The sequence below is a fragment of the Podarcis tiliguerta genome (assembly GCF_965153285.1).
Source record: "Podarcis tiliguerta genome assembly, chromosome: 2".
Classification (NCBI taxonomy): domain Eukaryota; kingdom Metazoa; phylum Chordata; class Lepidosauria; order Squamata; family Lacertidae; genus Podarcis; species Podarcis tiliguerta.
This window is the reverse complement of record NC_139535.1, coordinates 15,894,162-15,914,265: the sequence shown is the minus strand read 5'-3', so window position 1 is coordinate 15,914,265 and position 20,104 is coordinate 15,894,162. Positions and strand designations below refer to the sequence as shown.

The 20,104-nt window shown below is 44.7% G+C and overlaps 1 long non-coding RNA gene and 1 pseudogene across 2 annotated transcripts in view; one reads left to right on the top strand and one right to left on the bottom strand.

Annotated features, from left to right (window-relative positions):
• The first annotated feature begins 10,610 nt into the window (after positions 1–10,610).
• On the top strand, positions 10,611–17,025 carry LOC310671080. The gene is made up of 2 exons (XR_014507757.1): positions 10,611–10,752; positions 16,051–17,025. It is a non-coding gene; the product is annotated as an uncharacterized lncRNA (long non-coding RNA).
• Positions 10,865–20,104, bottom strand: part of LOC310670949 (large ribosomal subunit protein eL32-like) — an 83,086-nt pseudogene continuing 73,846 nt past the window's right edge. Inside the window, exon 2 of the transcript XR_014515471.1 lies at positions 10,865–12,071. The product of XR_014515471.1 is annotated as a large ribosomal subunit protein eL32-like (transcript). The remainder of the gene's footprint in view (positions 12,072–20,104) is intronic.

Sequence of the window (20,104 nt, the reverse complement as noted above, 5' to 3'; positions counted from 1 at the left end):
ATCATAGAGTTGGAAGAGACCACAAGGGCCATCGAGTCCAACCCCCTGCCAAGCAGGAAACACCATCAGAGCACTCCTGACATATGGTTGTCAAGCCTCTGCTTAAAGACCTCCAAAGAAGGAGACTCCACCACACTCCTTGGCAGCAAATTCCACTGTCGAACACTGTTGTACTCAGGGATCGGAGGAGAAATTTAATTTGGTTTGCATTTGAATTGGAGCCTGCCTAATTCGCACATCCCAAATCTGTGCGTGAACAGAAACGCTGCCTTATCTTAGTGGGCAGCCTTATCTATCCCTAACTGTATTTGGGAATAGTGAATCAACTCTGCTTGTTTCCTTAAGTACAGCCCAGCCTCCAGATTCCCCCCCCCCCATCTTCATTAAGCTAGGAATCTGCTGCAGGCTTGTAGAAAGATCACTGCCAAAAAGCTGTATATCACCTTGCTTAATAAACCTGTTTGGTTACTAGTACCTGTGTGGAGCCTGAGTCTGTAGTCAAGGTTCAAGAGACAAGAACAACCACCACTGGGATTTGGGGGTACTGTGGTAGGATAGAGAGGGCGAAATAAATGGGGAGAAGAATAAGAGAGACCACATCATAGGTTCTTTTGTCATGTGTGTGCGCAGACCTCCAAGTCTCCCTGTTTTCCAGGGACCGTTTCAGATTTACAGAAGCCATCCCAGTTTCTGATTTGATCCCAGAATGTCCCGCTTTCCCATAGGATGTCCCTATTTTCATTGGAGAAATGTTGGAGGGTATGTGGGGGGGGGGGCGAGAGAAATGTCCCAGATTCAAATCTCACCTTGGCCATGACCTCACTATTTTATTTATTTATTTTATATACACTAGTGGCCAAAACTGTGGAAACCTTTTGGGAAAAGTGTATTTCCAAGGTTTTATGGCTCATAACACCTGATTGGCTCTCTAAACGCCCATCCTCAATGGCTACATTCAAATGAAGGAAAGCTATTACATATCAACCTATGCAAGTTGTGCTTCCTTTTTCTGGTTATTTGGCTATATCTTTTGATAGAATACAGATAATTGAACCAACTCTATTGCATGAAATTCTTCATTAAATTATCTTTACACACACACACACACACACACACACACACAGAGTATTATAATGATATATATATGGTATTACTCCAAAAAAAGTGGTGCTATGAGCCATCAAACCTCAGAAATACACTTTTCCAAAAAGGTTTCCACAATTTTGGTCACTAGCGTACCTTATAAAACAGTGCACAATAGGGATGCAATATAATAATAAAATCAGTTAAAATATAATCAGGAAATCAGGGGCACCGGGGGGGGGGGAACCTTACAGAAAATGACTGCTGAAATGAAAATTTAAAAAATCTTCCCCAACTGCTGTAAGTTCACCAAGTCTGTCCTCAACTGGGAAGGAAATTCCACAGAATATTGAACACAGACATGGCTCTTGGTGGATACAACCCATGAATGTCTGAGCAGTGGGGTACCACTAACGGGCTCCTCTGAAGACATCAACGATTGGGCAAGGGTGTAAGGAATCAGGTGGTTCTTAAGGTATCCTGGGAGACTTAAGTCAAGCCTCCCATCTAATTGGTGCCAGGCGATGAGCTAAGCAAGGTTTAGGAGGTGTTGGCTGTGTGTGTGTGTGGAGAGAGTGGGACGAGTTTCAAGAGGAATTGGCTCGCAGCAAGAAGTAAGTAAGGGAGGTAGATCTAGAAATGTTATCACAGAAGCTAGATCTTGGTCCAGTAAGGGAGTGCTTGCAGCTTTCCTTCTCTCCTCATGATAAAACACATCCATTTCTTGAGCAAAGCTTCCAGAGTTATATTTAAGATGATCAGAACATTACATATATATGACGTAAGCAGCGCCTAGTTGTGGCATGGATGCATTTTGCTTATGTGTAGAAACCATAACCTGCTTGAAGAATGTAATAATAATAATAATAATAATAATAATAATAATAATTTATTTATACCCAGCCCTTCCCGGTTTAGAAAACCAGGCTCAGGGTGGCTAACATCAAATTTAAAACACTTAATTGATGCAACAAAAAACAGCATAAAATACAGTATAAAACGTGAATAACAATAAATTCAGAATTCAAAAATCAATTTAGGGGGAAAATCCATCCAATAAACATTAGATGATCACCAGGGCTAGGTAAAGGTAAAGGTACCCCTGCCCGTACGGGCCAGTCTTGACAGACTCTAGGGTTGTGCGCTCATCTCACTCTATAGGCCGGGAGCCAGCGCTGTCCGCAGACACTTCCGGGTCACGTGGCCAGCGTGACGAAGCTGCTCTGGCGAGCCAGCACCAGCGCAGCACACGGAAACGCCGTTTACCTTCCCACTATAAAGCGGTACCTATTTATCTACTTGCACCCGGGAGTGCTTTCGAACTGCTAGGTTGGCAGGCGCTGGGACCGAACAACGGGAGCGCACCCCGCCGCGGGGATTCGAACCGCCGACCTTTCGATCGGCAAGCCCTAGGCGCTGAGGCTTTTACCCACAGCGCCACCCACGTCCCAATCACCAGGGCTAGCTGGCTAAATTAGTCCTATTTGGGCCAGCGAGGAGACCAGGGGAGAATTAGCTGTGGGATCCCAGAGCGGGTAATCTTCATAAAAAGGGGAGGGGGAGGGAAGGACGGGGAATAAAAGATCAGGCTAAGTTCAAATTGAAAGCCAGGCAGAATAGCTCTGTCTTACAGGCCTGACGGAAGGAGGTTAAATCCTGAAGAGCCCTGGTCTCATGAGACAGAGCATTCCACCAGGTCAGAGCCATCACTGAGGGCCCTGGCCCTGGTGGAGGATAATCTGACTTCCTTAGGGCCTCTAAACTGTGATTATTCATGGACCATAAGAAGGGAGTCCTGCTGGATCAGGCCGGTGACCCAGCCAGTTCAGCACCCTGTTTTCACAACACCTAAGGGAAGCTGGTAAGCAGGGCCCGAGAGGCTCTCAAAGCAGCTTGCAAAGGTTTCTTGCAATAAAGGTCGTGTCCGGAATCAGGAACATAAGTAACAGTGTGCATCCCTTTGCTGCCAGGATTCTCCAGGTGGCATTTCGACAATGGAGGCTGGTTCACTGGGGCGAATGGGGCCCTGCCCCCATCAACCTCTGCCTGCCTTCAGCTATGTCCCACTGGCCTGCCTTCCTGGCATGGCCTATCTGCTTCCTTATCCTCCTTAAGTCTCAGTGGTGCCATTGCAGAATTCTGCAGGGAAGAAGATGGGGATCAAACTCTGCCTGTCCTTGGCTCTGGCTCCCCCTACTGGGAGCTCCCTGTCTTTCTTTCTTTCTTTCTTTCTTTCTTTCTTTCTTTCTTTCTAATAATTTTTATTGGTTTTTGTTATGTACTGAGTTGAATAGGATCCAAAAGGCAGCAGTCTGATTGGTCCTAGAACAATAGGGTCCAGAATGCAGCAGTCTGATTGGTCCACAGGAGCCACCCAATCCAGCTGGAAGTGAATCCACAACCTGATTGGCCTACAGGTGAATCCCGGAATTAGCCAATCACGTGGGGCCCACTGTGTAAATACCATAATGTATATAAAGCAGACATTCTGGGGGGAACTTTCATTCCACCTCACCACTATGAGCTGAATAAAGAGCATGAAATCTACTCTTGACTCCGAGTATATTTCAGTTTTACAATTTGGTTTTACATTCACAGAAAAAAATAAAATCAAAAGATATATAATTCTCCGAATTCTCGGACTTCCATCCTCCCTTTTCACGGAGTCTGCTAATAACCATTTTCACTGCATATCATGTTATCCTCCATTTATCTATAAAACTATTTTCTCCTATAGTCCTTTTCACATTGCAAATGTTATTTCAATCCTGCCAGTGTTTTTCACTGTTTGCAGTGCTCTGTCAAATATATTACAGATTATCCCCAGTCCTTTTTACAGTTTTTATCGTCCTGATTCCTGATTTTTCCAGTCATTTTGGCCATCTCAGCATAGTCCATCAATTTTGCTGTCAAATCTCCTCTTGTAGGTGTTGCGTCTTCCTTCCATCTTTGGGCTAAGAGCATCCTGGCCATCGTCGCATACATGAATAGTCTTTTGTACTCCCTTGGTACCTCAGCACCTAAAATTCCTAATAAAAAAGGCTTCTGGTTTCTTAACAAAAGTTATTTAGAACATTTTAAAAAGCTCATTATATATCATCTCCCAATATGTTTTTATTGCCTTACAGGTTCACCGCATATGATAAAAGGTGGGGGGCTCCCTGCCTTTCACTATACTGGTCCTAATGGGTACCAGTTACCACTGCAACTCATGCTGTTGTATTTTCTCAGTGTTGCCCTTTTAGCCCTCTGCTTGCTAGGCAAAAGCCTGTACAGTGGTACCTCGGGTTACATACGCTTCAGGTTACATACGCTTCAGGTTACAGACTCCGCTAACCCAGAAATAGTACCTCGGGTTAAGAACTTTGCTTCAGGATGAGAACAGAAATTGTGCTTCGGCGGCGTGGCAGCAGCAGGAGGCCCCATTAGCTGAAGTGGTGCTTTAGGTTAAGAACAGTTTCAGTACCACTGTACTGATGCTCTCTGAGGCAAGGGAATGAGGCTGAGCAGTTAGATCTCGCTCAGCTGATGTGTGAGGGAAATGTGTTGTGGTCATAGGAGAGCAGCCTTCACTCAGAAGAGAATCACTCGGAGTAGATCTTTGCATAAGAAGGGCAGCCATCTTGGAATTGGCAGCATTACATTGCTGGCTAAGTGTTTCTTGGGAGTTCCTCATCCTTATTCCCTTGGCCTGTAGGTACCTCTAGAGTGGTGGGGCCTGGTGCTACCAAATAATTGCACTCCCATGGTAAGCTACATGTGGAATTGGATCTGTACACATTAATCCCTGTCATGTTCCAGACACTCTGAGAACATAAAATGAACCCCGCCGTGTTATATATTGAAGTTCTCACCCTGGCCACCAGGGGGTATTGTGTATATAGTTTTCACTCAGGTCCACTTAAATTAATTTAGGCGGGAAACCCTGAGCTGTTGTTGTTACAATGTTGACAGCTGGCTGCCTATAAAAGCAAGCCGGCTGAGCTGTTCAGCTCAGTTCAGTTCCAGCTTACTTATAAAGAACTACTTGGAGACATCTCTGCGTCGTGTGATATGTCCACCCACTATTTAATACTGGTGACGAAAGTAGGATGGATGGACATCAGAGCACAGCCAGATTCGGACACTCACTGAGTGGAATCACTGAGCTGAAACACTGAGTGAAATCACTAATATTCCGGATCAGGCTAATGGCTCATCTAGTCCAGCATTCTGTTCTCACAGTAGCCAGCCAGGTGTCTGTGGCAAACTCGCCAAGAAGACCTGAAGAGAAAAGATGATGGGGTGACACAGTGGAGCAAAATGGGGAACCACCTGTGGCAATCACAACAGGGCCCCTGGACGTTTGACGGTCTATTGACCCTGTGCCATCACTGCGATTGCTTTTTCTGCTGCCATCACCCTGTATCTCACGGGGACACACGGAGTCCAGTCAGTTGTTAACATAAACAAATTGAAATATACTCAGAGTCGCAAAGTGATTTCATGCTCTTTATTCAGCTCATAGTGGTGAGGAGGAATGAATGAATGTCCCCTCAAGGTATCTGCTTTATATACATTATTTACACAATGGGCTGCACATGATTGGCTAATTCCGGAATTCTACTGTAAGCCAATCAGGTTGTGGATTCACTTATATCTGGAGCATGATTGGGTGGTTCCTGCCAACCAATCATACTGCTGCATTGTTCTAGGACCAATCAGACTGCTGCAATTTGGATCCTATTGTTCTAGGACCAATCAGACTGCTGCAGTTTGGATCCTATTCAACTCAGTACATAACACAAATAATCAAGTTTATTTTTAAATTGCAGGAACAAGCTTATGGTTTCAGTTAATTTTTCTTGGCAGTTTCTTAATCTTAGTTCCTAACAACTTCAAGCTGATTATTCTCAACTATCTGTCTGACTCCACCTAACAATTCCTCTCACTCTCTCACAATACAACTCTACCAACCCACTGCCTATTCCTCCCTCTTCCTTCTCCAATTCCCCAAACCTCAACTCTCAACTGACTTTCAAAATCTCCCACTCTAACTTTTACTCCTCCCCTTGCATTCTCACCGGCCAATCACATCGCACACTCATTTAACACTTTCCTTAAGACCCATCCTAGGAGGCAAACGCCACACCACCACACCAACCTCAGCCAGGTCACTGAGGTCCAGCTCCGAGGGCCTTCTGGCAGTTGCCTCACTGCCAGAAGTGAAGTTACAGGGAACCAGGCAGAGGGCCTTCTTGGTGGTGGCACCCGCCCTGTGGAATGCCCTCCCCTCAGATGTCAAGGAAATAAACAACCATCCGACTTTTAGAAGACGTCTGAAGGCAGCCCTGTTTAGGGAAGTTTTTAATGTTTGATGTTTTTTCGTGTTTTTGATATTCTGTTCGGAGCCGCCCAGAGTGGCTGGGGAAACCCAGCCAGATGGGCGCGGTATAAATAATAAATTATTGTTGTTGTTGTTGTTGTTGTTGTTGTTGTTGTTAACCAGTTTCCGATTCGAGTAGGTAGCCATGTTGGTCTGCCGTAGTCGAAATAAATTAAAGCAATTCTTTTCGAAGATAGTTAAAAAGACTCTTCTTAAAAACTTTAAAACTCCCTTAAAAGAATCAAGTCTTCAAAAGTTATATGATCTAAGAAAGTCTTTAAAAGAATCCTTCTTCCAAAAGAGTTTAAAAATTATAATGTAGTACCTTAGAAATCACTGAGTAGTTTTAGGTATGAGCTTTCATGTGCATGCACACTACTTCAGATACTATTCTGATTAACAGACAAACTCCCATGAACTCCAGCCAGCATATTATCAGGTATAGTTAGAGTCCAACAACATCAGGAAGGCCACAGCTTCCCCCAGACCAACAATTTTCAATCTTTTTAGACTGCGGACTAACTTGTAACCCAAACATGCATGCAGGGACCCATATCGTTTAATTTTTTTTACCATATATCTGTGTGGTCGTAGTGCAGCTGTTATGACCCACCCCAGTTGTGGGTCTCACTGGGCCATCCGTGAAAGACCAATGACTAGGGATGGGGGGGATTCAATTCAGCACATATTTTAAGCAGATGCTATCAAATCCACACATTTGGAAACAGTATGCAAATTGAAACACAGCTTGTCCTTCAGAATTCGCACTTAGCTGCATTTTGCAATGTAGTTCTCCAACCAGCCGATGTTTACAAGAATACACGTATCAGGGGAAACTGTGCGTAAAAAGGAATATATAAGTGAAAACGACTTAAATAGATGCTGTTATGTACTGAAGTTCTCACCCTGGGCCAGCAGGGGAATACTGTAGATAGTTTTCACTCAGGTCCACATATGCAAATAAGGGTTTGAAAGTGACGTTCAGTTACAGAAAGTGGTTACTGTTGCGTTGTAGTGGAGCGCTATATAAGCAGGCTGGCTTAACCCTTCAGTTCAGTTCTGTTCTGGCCTGTGAATAAACAAGAGCTGTTTGAAGAATAGCTGTATCATCTGATATGTTCACCCACAACTTAACAAATGCATCGTATAAGGGGAAAATGGTGGCAAAAATGTATATATTAGTCAAAACTGCATACAAAGCTATGTGCATTGGGAGAAGATTGCACTAAAATGCTAATGAGTTCTCAAGAGGATATTTTTTAAATAAATAAATAAATAAATAAATAAATACTACTCAAATGTGAGGAACTGATTTTAAGATTGGAAAAATGAGAAATGGAGGGAACCAAGATTTGCAGAGCTTTCCATTCCTAAAATGACCTAGACAATACTGGGGCCCATTTATAGCTGAACAATGGTTTCGCTGACTGTAAGGCTGCTCCCTATGTTCCTGTCTTTTAACATCCCCCTTCCCATCTGCACATGGGTATAATAATGCTGTTCACACATTCATATCAATGCGCCTTGCCCTTGAACTGCCTTAAAAACAAGTCTAGTCTCTGTTTTATTTTCTCCAGGAGGTGGCAATGGAGAGACATACAACCAGTAAATATGATACTCTCCACTAGAGGGCAGTAGACACTCACAAATATAACCATTTCCCTCTTGGTTGCAGAAGCAAATCAGACTTTTCTCTTGTGTGAAATTATGGTGGTTGTTGTCACTATTTTGTAGGTGCACCGTGCATGACAGCAAATTCAGGTTTTAGAGTCAAAGAGGGTTTGGTGCTTTGAAGCTGGAAATATATGCACAAACGATCATATTCATAAATTGTGGAGATTGCATTAGAGCAGAGAAAATGCAGTTCATGTTAAAATATTTTATGGGGAGCTTCTTGTACAATTCCCAATACTTGGAACAGGTGATGCCCAGCACTATCAAAGTTGAGTGTCTCATAAGAACACATTTTGTGCGCTCAAGTTATCTTCTTTTCTTAGTTGTCACTCAAATTCCAAAATAGCCTGGACCTAAGCTGCATCAAAAGCTGCATGTTGAAATAAAAGATCTCCCCATCCTATCCCCTCTTCAAATCTGGGAATTTCTCCCGTGGGCTTGCTTTCATTTCTCTGGAAAGAAGGGGAGATGGGGGAGGTTGTGTGTTGAACTTTTAGGGGGGAAACAAGGCAATGGAGCTACACAAACGCTGGGAACGCTTGTTAATGATGCAGTCCAATTCAGGAGGAATTTGAGCAATCTGTCATGAATCAGCCAAATTCACTATGTTAACCAGGTTGCACACAAACAATGGTCATTCCTAGTATTTGCAAATAGTCTCTGGATATTCTGCAAATATTTGATGCTCAGTTATCCACATCTGATATTCCAAGAGTTATGAAATTTCATTGCATTGCATTTCAAAATTAGGGCTGATTTATTTATTTTTAAGTTACACTCTATTTTCTCATGTGCACCCATGAGATCAGCTCTTCTAGGTGGTGCAAGGAGTAGCCAGTATATCATCAAAGTATAGTGCTGGGGATCATTTCTTCATAATTACAATCTGGGGGGGAAAAACCATTAGAACCGTCAGCAACAGCAACAAATGGACCATTAACTCTATCAAGTGAGCCATTTCTTCTTTTCTGAAAACGAAACCACAGTACAGTCATACCTCGGGTTACAGACGCTTCGGGTTGCACGATTTTGGGATGTGCACTGCGCCAAACCCGGAAGTACCGGAATTTCTTACTTCTGGGTTTCGGTGCTTGCGCATGCACAGAAGCGCTAAATCACACTTTGAGCATGCGCAGAAGTGCTGAATCGCGGGTCATGGGTTGCGAACGCTGTGGGTTGCGAATGTGCCTCCCACACAGATCACGTTCGCAACCCGAGCGTCCACTGTACAAGATTTTAGAGGAGGGCAAGATAGCAAAAAGCTGTGTTTACAAATAGATCACTAATAAAGGAACTTCAGAAGGCAAATTTAACTACACCCTATTATGCTGGCTGGACGCAGGTGGCACTGTGGGTAAAACCTCAGCGCCTAGGACTTGCCGATCGAAAGGTCGGCGGTTCGAATCCCCGCGGCGGGGTGCGCTCCCGTTGCTCGGTCCCAGCGCCTGCCAACCTAGCAGTTCGAAAGCTCCTCCGGGTGCAAGTAGATAAATAGGGACTGCTTACCAGCGGGAAGGTAAACAGCGTTCCGTGTGCTGCGCTGGCTCGCCAGATGCGGCTTTGTCACGCTGGCCACGTGACCCGGAAGTGTCTCCAGACAGCGCTGGCCCCCGGCCTCTTAAGTGAGATGGGCGCATAACCCTAGAGTCGGACACGACTGGCCCGTACGGGCAGGGGTACCTTTACCTTATTATGCTGGCTAGCTTCATCCCCTGCTGTGCTAGTAGCTCAGCCTGGGCTTGAATCCCGTCCCCATCTCCAGATCTGTCTAAGCATTCTACAATTGGTAGCATTACCAGCTGGTTCCCAGGATGCAGAGCTCCATGGCAACCCAACATGGTAGCTGAAGCATCTCCATGGCGACCAGCCAGAGGTAAGTGAATTGGCCCACCTAGGCCTCTGTATCTGTAAACACAGGGAGGCCTAGGCAATCTACATTTGGAATAAGGAAACTCTAAAAGTTCCTGGGAGGCTGAGGTGAGAGGGAGGAGATCCCAGGAAATCCACCTGCACGTTTAAAGAGACAAAAACAAAACAAAACAAACCCCCTGCCCAGCCTTACATCTGATCATCCTATTGAAACTTTGCCCTCATCCAATGTTTAATCTCCTGCATGGAAGCTTTTTTGGGGGTGGGGTAGGGTTCTGGCAAGTTCCGGCTAAAAAAAAAGCCTTGCTTATACATGAATTTACAAATCAATGAAATAAAAGTAAGCAGTGCCTTGAACTGAGCGTAGGAAAGGAAAGCGCATGTACAGTTTTGAGCATTGGCAAAAAGTGTACATTCAACAGTCATAATGAAACCGGTAGCCTAATCGCTGACATCACTAAGCAAATGAAAACCTTCCTCCGATCTTTTCTTGCAGCACGATCAACAGTCAGAACCCAAATAATCAGATGATTCATTGTTAGCTTTGGTTCGCCGCCTTCAGTGATCTTACGGATCAGGGATCTCACAGCCTGCATTGTTGTCATCAAGTCAAAGTCTGGAGAACATCTGGCAACCAGTCTAGGAATCCTTGGGGGTGAGCCCAAGAATGTGAGAATTCAGAAAGCAAAAGAGCATTTGCGGTTTTCCCAGGAAAGCCTGAAAATATGTGAACCATATCTTATTTGAGGCTATAAGCAGAGGTGATGATGCATACACAACACAAAGACTTGCTCTTCCCCACATTTTCAGTTGCCTGTGACAAGGCGTTTTATGCGAATTATGCGCAAACTATGAAGTAGTGGGTGAACATAGCAGACGACACAGAGATTTATCCAAGTAGTTCTTTATAAGTAAGCTGGAACTGAAGTGAACAGCAAACAGCTCAGCCGGCCTGCTTTTATAGGCAGCCGGCTGTCAACATTGTAATAACAGCAGCTCAGGGTTTCCCGCCTAAATTAACTGATGTGGACCTAAGTGAAAACTATATACACAATCCCCCCTGGTGGCCAGGGTGAGAACTTCAATACATAACACAATGTTATATATTTGCTTATTATGCCTGATAGATTCTCTTTCAGCTAGTCGTAAGGAGGAGTAAGGAGCTATAGAGCACAAAAAGCTGAATAGGAAAAATCTCTATACATCTGATCAATACTTTCTGTACTAAGAAATGCAAACTGACAGGAGTCCACTCCAGTTGGTTTCTGCATGTGGAACCAGCGAGAGACAGACCATTTTATCCTTATTAAATATGGATTTATTTATTTTTAGTGTTGCAGCACCCATACTTGGGAACTCCCTATTTTTTAAAAAACTTTTTGACATTTCATTAAATACAGTTGTACAAGAGCAACTTTTTATTCATTCTCCTCACTGTGAAGTCTGGCAGTTGGCTGGGTAATTTTGATAGCAAGCTGAGCTGCTCTTTCAACAAGGACTTTCCAATTCTTGGACGAAACGTTGTGAGAAATCTCTGCACCGTAGGACTAGTCACTCATCATCGGCACCTCCGGTTCTTTGACACTGTGGACAAAGACTTTTCTGAATCCTGAAGGCAACATGTGCTTTGTCTTCTTATTACTGCCATGCCCATTGTCAGGCCTCAAGATTTGGCCCTGGAACCTTCTGCAGACTCTGTTGTCAATACCTGCGAGCTTCTGCCAGTTACGCTGAATCATAGTGATCCGACTGATGGCAGATGAACTTCTTGATCCTCTTTTTGATTATTTTAGACTTGGTGAGAGGTCTGAGGGCCAGCATAGTGTCTGCTAGAGAATGGCAGCACCCACGCAGATAGAGAGCACAGAGAGGAAGTGGAACTCCCTGCCTATTGATTTCAGGCATTATGTTTTATATACACAGTGGTACCTCGGGTTAAGTACTTAATTCGTTCCGGAGGTCCGTACTTAACCTGAAACTGTTCTTAACCTGAAGCACCACTTTAGCTAATGGGGCCTCCTGCTGCTGCCGTGCCACCGGAGCACAATTTCTGTTCTCATCCTGAAGCAAAGTTCTTAACCTGAAGCAATATTTCTGGGTTAATGGAGTCTGTAACCTGAAGAATATGTAACCTGAAGCGTATGTAACTTGAGGTACCACTGTACTGTTAAGCCACTCAGAGTGGCTGGGGAAACCCAGCCAGATGGGTGGGGTATAAATAATAAAATTATTATTATTATTATTATTATTATTATTATTATTATTATTATTATTATTATTATTATTATTTCCACACCAGCTAAAAGCAATTTAGTCTAGGCAAACCTATCTGAGCATGTGGTAGCTGCCATGTGTTTGTATGTGTTTATCATTAATTGTTTTTGAATGTTGTTGTTTTTAACTGTTCTTTTAACTGATAATCTTATTGGTTTGTTCTTTTTGGGAACTGCTTTTAGATTTTTGTGATAATCAAGCAGTACATAAATGTGGCATAAGTAAACTCCTTCACCTCAAGCTGCATAACAACAGCAACAACCGCTTTATTATTTGCACCCTGCTCATCTGACTGGATTGCCCCAGCCTCTATGGGCGTCTTCCAGCATATATAAAAACCATAACAAAACATTAAACATTAAAAACTTCCCTATACAGGGCTGCCTTCAGATGTCTTCTAAAAGTCGTATGGTAACTTGGCCCGGCCCTGTTTTCTTCACACTCTTCAGACATTCAGGGGCAAGGGAAATGTATCTCATTAGCAAGAGTTACAAACCTCTGCCCCAAAGCTCCTGTGTCCTCTTTGGGAGTTTTTCACTTGTGAGGCTTAAAGTCATTCTTGCTTCAATTGCTCTGTAAGTCGAAGATAAAAAACTGCATTGGCTGGGATGCCCACTTGCATTACAAACACATTTTCTTCGCTTTGTAATCCTCATTGCAATCATCAGACATTAATATAAATGAAAATGTAAACCTTAAGTATAAAAGCGGCCATGCAATGCAACCTAAGCACGCTTAATTAGACATGAGTCCCGTTGGGTAAATTTGCTTTGGATTAAGAGACTGAGACATAATAGTGTGGACTTTGGGAGCAATCTGCTTAGTCAACTGCATGATGTTGACAGCAAAGCCGACAAATTTGCCATGCAAATACCCACAATCTAGTTTGTCTCATAAGGTGTTGCAGAGCTCATCTTGGCAGGCGTTTGGCCAGGGCAACCCCATTCTGAGCCATAATACACCATGCATGAATCAGCAAGGATCACCAGGGTTTTCTCCTTCCACTGCCTCACTAGTTTAAACTGGAGCCAGCCTTACGCCCGGTGTTGCGCACCAGCACACACACAAAAAGTGATTTGGACATGACGATGACATGATCTCATCAGTCTCTTAGCAAAATCCTTCTACGACCCCTCGACATTTCTAAGGACGGCTTACAGGGGCGGAACTTTAACATTTGCTTCTAAATTGAAAATCTGACACTTGCCACTTTTGAGACACATCAAGCCAGTGTGGTGTAGTGGTTAAGAGCGGTGGACTCGTAATCTGGTGAACCGGGTTTGCTTCCCCGCTCCTCCACATGCAGCTGCTGGGTGACCTTGGGCCAGTCACACTTCTCTGAAGTCTCTCAGCCCCACTCACCTCACAGAGTGTTTGTTGTGGGGGAGGAAGAGAAAGGAGATTGTTAGCCGCTTTGAGACTCCTCCGGGTAGTGATAAAGCGGGATATCAAATCCAAACTCCTCCTCCTCCTTTTCTTCTTCTTCCCCTCCCTCCCCCCAATATTTCACCTCTTCACTAATCTTATCAATTTAGTTTCTCTGGAAATTTCAGATCTACTTCCAGTTCTGTTTTGGTTCAGGGGCAGCTCTTAACTGTAAGCTCCTTGGGGAGAGAACCTACAGTACTTCTTCTTCTTCTTCTTCTTCTTCTTCTTCTTCTTCTTCTTCTTCTTCTTCTTCTTCTTCTGTTTTTATTGAGTTTTACAATTTTTACATTATACATATCAAATAACAAAAAAGAAATACAATTCTCCAACCCCAACCCCCCCAACTTCCCTTTCTGGTTTTTTTTTTAACATATTACCTTCCCCTGCTTCCTATATTATATCTTTATTTTCAATTCTTTATATCAATATTGTTATTCTCTTCTCATTTTAACATCATCTATGTAATTTCTATATTTATTTTATTAATTGTAATTCAAACCCTGCTAGTGAGTTCATTTCTTTACATTGCCTCTTTAGATACATCATAAATGGTTCCCAGTCTTTTAAAAAGTCTCTGTTGTCTTTGTCTCTGAGTCTTTCAGGTAGCTTCGCCATTTCAGCATATTCCATCAGCTTTTCTTGCCATTGGTCTTTGTATTTCATTACTTTTCTATCTTTTCCATCATTATTCCATCACTCTTCCGCATTATCTTAGCCGGGATTGAAGCATACATAAAAAGTTTCTCCTCCTCTTTTGGCATATCTTGACATGAAATGCCTAATAAAAAAACTTATGGTCTCTCCTCCTCCTCCTCCTCCTCCTCCTCCTCCTCCTCCTCCTCCTCCTCTTCTTCTTCACCATTAAACACCAAAAAACATTGAAGGCACTATATGCCCATATAATAAGAATGCAAATCAAAGAGCTTCTCTACTAGTAAGTTTCCAGGGACTCCTGTCTGAGCATCTTAGTCTAACTGCTTATCACTAGCCGTGTCCTGTTGACAGACCTCTTCCCAGTGGCTATTACTGCCCTGGCTCACCTGGTTTTTCTCTGACTCAGCATCCTATGCCCTGTACAGATCTGAGTGACTCCCCGATACGCTGACACACATTTCCTGCCACCCCCTCCCCCAGTGGACTTTGCTAGGATGCCTGGAAAGTTGCTTCCACTGTGGGTGGAGATGGAGCTACTTGAGAAACTCCCACAGCTCTGGTTTATCTGGTCCTTGAGGGTTTATAAGCCAGGCAGAGCCCTCAAAGCACCAAAGCCGTGAGCTTCCCAGAAGAGTGACTACTGCTTTCCTGAGGGAGCCAAAGACAAAATCTCTCAGCCTTTAGGTATAGCCATTATCACAGGTATCAGAGTGGGCTTGGGGGTACTGTAGTGTGTTTGACAGTAAAGGTATTTAAATTTCTATAATATAAATGATTCAGTGGAACTGCTCTGAGCAGTTATATTTGCAGTTTTTATGGCTTTTAGATTTTTTAAAATATAATAATAGCAAGGATAAAGACTCTTAAGAATATATTATGTTATTAATATAATGAGGAGTGTAACAAGAAATAAATACATGGCTACGTTTTATCTTAGCGATTAATGTTTCTAACAGTGATGGAGAGAGTTCATTTCCCCCCTGCAAACGTATTGGCTTGCAGTGACTTCTAGTGAAATTTGTTAGCATGTACAGTTTAACTGCAGGGAGGTCATTTCTGAGCGTAAGATGGCTGTTTGGATAACTGGCTACTTGCAAAAATGTGGGATTAAAGGGCTTCCTTTTTCTTTTTGGAAATAAATTTTTGTTTCATTTTCAAGGATGTATGCATATAACAAAATCAATTCCGAATCCAAATATCGAGATTACTCTGAATCTCTTGACTTCCTCCCATCCCTTCCATGATACTGTTTTCCACTGCATATCAATACTTCTCCAATTTTTAGTCTTTCTAAATTATCCATACATTCTGTTACATTACAAGTGTGTTTAAAATCCTGCCCATGTTTTAACCTGCTTACAATGATCTTGTATATAAATTATAAACTTTCCCCACACTTTTTAAAAGTTATTGTCTCCTTGGTTCCTGAGCTTCCCAGTTAGTTTCGCCATTTTGGCATAGTTCATCAACTTGATTTAATCCCCCCGGGAAGGGGATTCAAGGTCTCCCTGATAGGTTTGAGTCTTTGCATATTGGAAATTAGGCATTGGTTTGAGTTCAGTCTGTTTGGAAAGTACATGGTACTACAAACTCTTGTTTAAACTCTTACGTTTATGACTGCTTTGTGCTAGACTCTATCAGTGCATTTTATACTCTCAGATGTTGTAAAAGATCTTCACCTTCTCCCCTCCTGGATTCTCTAGCTCTGCACCCTCCTGTGGTGCCTCAACATGTCTTCAGGTCACCCAGGGCCTGGCCCTTCCGGATCAAGAGGAGTCCCTCCTGTGCCGAAACCCGACAATCCATTGGTTCCCGTTCCAGAGAAGCCTTGGCCTGTGGGACCACCCAAGCCTGAAGGTCCTCAACCACTGGGGCCTTTGGTGCCTGGGAAGCCGTGGCCAGAAGGCCCCCCTGAATCTCCTGATCCTGGACGCCCAAGGTCCCCACAACCACCAACACCTTTAGGCCCTAACAAACGACAACCGTTCCCTGGACCATCCAGTCCTCCTAAGCCACCGCTGCCTGATGATCCTTTTCTACCATCTCCTCTGATGCCTGTTGCGCCTTGGCCACCACTGCCAGAGTGGGATGATTCAGGGAAACCTCCTAAACAACCCTCTGATGAGTATTAATTTTTACACAGTCAGGTTCTCCAGGGTTCTCCTGCGGCTGATATAGAACCATACCTTCTATTTACCACACACATGTGGTGTCAGCAATGAGTATTCCAAGTCCAGACTGGCTCCTGTTGTAAATCTTTCCTGAATAGCTCTTGGAAGTTGAGTGACAACCGGAAAAAGAAGATAACTCACCCTGTCATTGAAGATACAATTCAGCTTTGGTGAATTGCAGAGCAAATTCCAGCCACCGTTCAATCGAACTATCCTGTAATGTTGCATTTCTACCTGAAGTGCAGTTATGTCTATTTGTTTATATGATACATGTATACGTTATCTGTCTCTCTCTACCTACCTACCCAACTCTTCTGTCTATCAAGAACTATTTTCTGTAGTATGCCACCCACTTGGTTACAAGCAGGAAGACAATTCTGACTGCTTCTAGCATAATAAAAGAAACTCCAAATAAAATATTTGCATTAGAAATATCTATTGTTTGCTCTAATGCAATCTTCTCTGCATGTTTGCACAGCCATAATAAAACATCTGCCCAGCCCTTGCAACCATCCAAACAGTCCATTCTTCCTGGCCTGAATATTTATGGATGCACGCATGAAAGGTAGTAATTATCAAAAGGGAAGTTTTTAATGTCTGATGTTTTAATGTATTTTTAATCTTCTGTTGGAAGCCTCCCAGAGTGGCGAGGGAAACTCAGCCAGATGGGTGGAGTATAAATAAATTATTATTATTATTATTATTATTATTATTATTATTATTATTACTACTACTACTACTACCAGTTAACATGGCGGGTTTAGTGGCTCAGAATCTGGGCTTGCAAACCCAGTGAGTGGAGGTGGACCAAACCCATTCCAGATTGATTAGCAAATGATGATATTCTATCATTTATAATCAGGCAAATGTCCTGTAAACCAGCATGGGTCAATTGCTAGCAGCTGCTCCTTAGGGAAAAGGGTTTATAAGCCCTCTGTTGTTTAAGATAAGAGATCCATTTGCTTGTAGTTTTCCAGTCTAATTAGAAAACATGTTGCCTAGATGCGTAAGCATGATAAAATAACAGAAAGAACCAGTCACTGGCAGTTGGAAGAAACATGCAAGAGGAAGTATTTGCATATTTCCCTCTGAATGAAGGAAAAGGGTTCCCCCCCACCTTGAGGGCATTGGATAATGACTCCTTTCGGCACAGAAGGAATCTAACCAGAAAGTGAGCTTCTTGTACCTACTAGTGGAGTAACTGCCACTTCCAGCCAGAGTTGCTTATGCACACAAGAATTTTCTATTCATGTTAGCTGTGTAGAGCAATTCGCACAGGCAAAGGAACGTGTGCTCAAGGTCGGCCCTACTGTTAGGCAGAATGAGGCAACTGCCTCAGGCGGCTGGTCCTGAGGGGCTGTGGTGGAAGCCACCAGATGTTCTTACTGGCCATACCTTTATGTAGGAGAATAGAGCTCTGTGTGAGACATAAGGTAAAGGTAAAGGTACCCCTGCCCGTTCGGGCCAGTCTTGCCAGACTCTAGGGTTGTGCGCTCATCTCACTCTATAGGCCGGGAGCCAGTGGCCAGCGTGACAAGCTGCATCTGGAGAGCCAGCGCAGCACACGGAACGCCGTTTACCTTCCCGCTGGTAAGCAGTCCCTATTTATCTACTTGCACCCGGGGGTGCTTTCGAACTGCTAGGTTGGCAGACGCTGGGACCGAGCGACGGGAGCGCACCCCGCCGCGGGGATTCGAACCGCTGACCATGCGATCGGCAAGTCCTAGGCGCTGAGGCTTTAACCCACAGCGCCACCCACATCCCTGTGTGAGACATAGCACAGCTATAAGAGAAGCAGAAGAAGAGTTTGGATTTGATATCCTGCTTTATCAGTACCCTAAGGAGTCTCAAAGCGGCTAACAATCTCCTTTCCCTTCCTCCCCCACAACAAACACTCTGTGAGGTGAGTGGGGCTGAGAGACTTCAGAGAAGTGTGACTAGCCCAAGGTCACCCAGCAGCTGCATGTGAAGGAGCGGAGACGCGAACCTGGTTCACCAGATTACGAGTCCACCGCTCTTAACCACTACACCACACTGGCTCCCTTCTATATCTACCCTTCGGCCCCCACATGTGAGATGCTATCACAGAGATGGCGAACCTTTTAGAGACCGAGTGCCCAAACTGCAACCCAAAACCCACTTATTTATCTCAAAGTGCCAACACGGCAATTTAACCTGAATACTGAGGTTTTAGTTTAGAAGGGGAGGTTGGCGCATCCATGTGAAGAAAGAGTGGAGCAATAGAGTGGTACCTTGGTTTTTGAACAGCTTAGTTCTCGAACTACTTGGAACCCGAAAATGAGTGTTCTGGTTTTCGAACTTTTTTCAGAAGCGGAACAGCAACACCCCCCCTCCTGCTCCGGAGGCACTGAGTGAGGGAAGGCTGGGCCTGGGCGGCAAGCGAGCAGGCAAGGGATGTCACCCCTCCCCCCAGCCTGCTCCTGCTTACAGGCAAGTAGGAGTGGGATCTGGCTGCTCTGCTAGGCAGCATTGCTGCTTGCACGGGAACAGGAGCTGGATCGGGGCTGCTCAGCTGGGGAGCTGCAGGCTCCGTCACACTTTCCATTGAGGGGTTCGCGGCTGCACTCTCCTCAAAGGAGAAGTTTAAAGGAGCCCCCACCTCCGCATCAGATCCCCAGCAACCTCATGAAGGCAGTCAGGCTGGGGTTGGGGAAGGTGGAGGCAGCATCTGAGAGCCTCTGCACCACCTGAAGGCAGCCAGGCACTCCTCAGCTGAGCTGCCCGCTCCCTCTCCTACTTGCGAGCAAGCAGGAGCAGGGTGGGGATCTCTCAGAAATGGAGGCTTCGTGCTTCCCAGCTGAGATCTCCGCCCTTCTCCTACTTGCACACAAGTAGGAGCGGGATCGGGCAGCTCCGATGGGGAGCGCAAAGCCTCCGCTCCACTTCTGAATCCTCTCCCATTGTCTCCAACCAGAAGGTGTGTAAAGCCTTAACCTTGCAGCAGCAGCAGCAGCAGCAGGAGGAGGAGGAGGAGGAAGGCGGCTGCTCAGAACTCTCGGCGGCCCACCAATGTGGCAGTGCGCTTCTGAGCGCATGCAAAGCGCTGCACCCTCCCCACCCACAGTGGAGGCTCCCCAAGGGAAAATCACTCTGGAGGTTGTGGCTCTATTTTGTACACACACCCACACCGACGCCTCATCCAAGGCACCTCTACTCAGACACAAGCTGAGCTGAGGACTCGACGCGCTGCCCTCGCCTTCTGTGCTGGGGCGATGGCACGCGTGCCCACAGGGAGGGCTCTGAGTGCCCCCTCTGGCACGCATGCCATAGGTTTGCCACCACTGTGCTATCCTAATACTCATAATGAAGTAAAAGTCCAACGCCAGTCTGGTTGACTTCTGTATGAAGAAGGAAAATGGTGTTATCACGTCTTTCACCTTAGGCCCTGAAATGACTTGGGCTGCCCCTGTGTGTGCCCCATTGAAAGGACTGGGGGGGGGGGCGTATATTAAGGGCAGAGGAAATCTGAATGCCCATTATACATCTTTGTAGAGATGAGTGACACTGGAAATTCTGGGTTCTATCTGTTTTTCAGGGCCTGTGGGATAGCTCAGTTGGTAGAGCA